Source organism: Tachysurus fulvidraco, chromosome 15 (genome assembly GCF_022655615.1).
Source record: "Tachysurus fulvidraco isolate hzauxx_2018 chromosome 15, HZAU_PFXX_2.0, whole genome shotgun sequence".
Lineage (NCBI taxonomy): Eukaryota > Metazoa > Chordata > Actinopteri > Siluriformes > Bagridae > Tachysurus > Tachysurus fulvidraco.
Genome location: NC_062532.1, coordinates 3,169,030 through 3,171,529, shown reverse-complemented (window position 1 = coordinate 3,171,529; position 2,500 = coordinate 3,169,030).

The window sequence follows — 2,500 nt, the reverse complement described above, 5'->3', positions numbered from 1 at the left end:
GTGTGTGTGTGTGTGTGTGTGTGTGTGTGTGCTTAACACTATTGTACAGCTCATCTCAGCACTCCATTATTCCTGCTTCATAAAACATTTAGATGAGACACAACAACACACTTTCATTAAACACACTCTGTACACACCTTAAACACAATACACACAATATAAACACAATATAAACACAATATACACACAATATAAACACAATATATACACAATATAAACACAATATAAACACAATATAAACACAATATAAACACAATATAAACACAATACACACAATATAAACACAATATAAACACAATACACACAATATAAACACAATATAAACACAATATAAACACAATATAAACACAATATAAACACAATACACACAATATAAACACAATACACACAATATAAACACAATACACACACCTTAAACACAATACACACAATATAAACACAATATAAACACAATATACACACAATATAAACACAATATATACACAATATAAACACAATATAAACACAATATAAACACAATATAAACACAATATAAACACAATACACACAATATAAACACAATATAAACACAATATAAACACAATATAAACACAATATAAACACAATATAAACACAATACACACAATATAAACACAATACACACAATATAAACACAATATAAACACAATATACACACAATATAAACACAATACACACAAAAACACAATACACACAATATAAACACAATACACACAATATAAACACAAATAAACACAATAAACACACAATATACACAAAAACACAATAAACACAAATAACACAAACACAATACACACAATATAAACACAATATAAACACAATATACACACAAATAACACAATAAACACAATAACACAATATAACACAATAAACACAAACACAATATAAACACAATATAAACACAATACACACAATAAAACACAATATAAACACAATACACACAATATAACACAATATAACACAATACACACAAATAAACACAATAACACAATAAACACAATATAAACAAAATACACACAATATACACACAATATAAACACAATACACACAATATACACACAATATAAACACAATACACACAATATAAACACAATACACACAATATAAACACAATATATACACAATATAAACACAATATAAACACAATATAAACACAATACACACAATATAAACACAATATAAACACAATATAAACACAATACACACAATATATACACAATACACACAATATAAACACAATATAAACACAATATAAACACAATACACACAATATAAACACAATATAAACACAATATAAACACAATACACACAATATAAACACAATATACACACAATATAAACACAATACACACAATATAAACACAATACACACAATATAAACACAATATAAACACAATATAAACACAATATAAAATTATTCTGCCAGTAAAACACATTTCTGAAGCGTGATGCTTCTCACCTTTTCTTCTTCTCTTCCACTGCTGCTCATATCCACTATTATATAACCTGATGTAATGTAATGCAAACTTTCTCTCTCTCTCTCTCACACACACACACACACACACACACACACACACACACACACACACACACACACACACACACACACACACACACACACACACACACAAATGGGGACAAGGCTATGCAGCTACTGTAAAAAGGAGAACACAAAGATACAGTGCAACAATTTTCCTCAGCAGCATTTTCTGTCCCAGACCTCGAGCTCAGCTGGATTTGTGACTCGCTGCCACGAGATATAAAACCTACCGTGTTTCTGTGTTGCCTCTCTTTAAGGGGATGGAATTTGTGCCCAGGATGCAGTTATTAAAGGACCTGAATGATGATGATGATGATGATGATGATGATGATGAAGGTGAAGGACGTCTCATTCATGGGTGATTCCATCGATGAATCTGGGATGATTGACAGCTGCAGAGGTGTTTTTAACTCTGATATTAACTGACCTCTGGAAGCCCCGCCCCCTTCCCCATCATCCCACATCACGTCGGTCATCTCCCTCCACTCCATGGTGTCACCTTCTGTCTCAGAGCACAGAGAGGGATTCAGTTCATTATTTAGATTAGAATTGATCAGTGTGTGATGGAGGTCAGGTTCACACTCAGACCGAACCCTCACACTGACCCTATAAAACAGATCTATACACACAACCACAGCCAAAATGACTCTCACTTCTGCCTCACACTTGTGTTTATCTTCTGAACATCACCTTCACCTTCAGCCCAACGTTGTGCTTTCTGAGTTATGTGACAGAGCGCTGGACGCTGACACTGGAGGCTCCTTCTGTACACAATACAGAAACAACACAAAACTTCACCATATCCTTGTCCCTGTGAATGAGCTGTTACCATGGAAACCATGTCGTATCGGAAGATCTGAACTTTAGCTGGTATTGAACATGACATGTCCGTCCCCTGACCAATCAGAGCTCAGAGCTCAGCGCCGTAGTGTTTAATGTGTC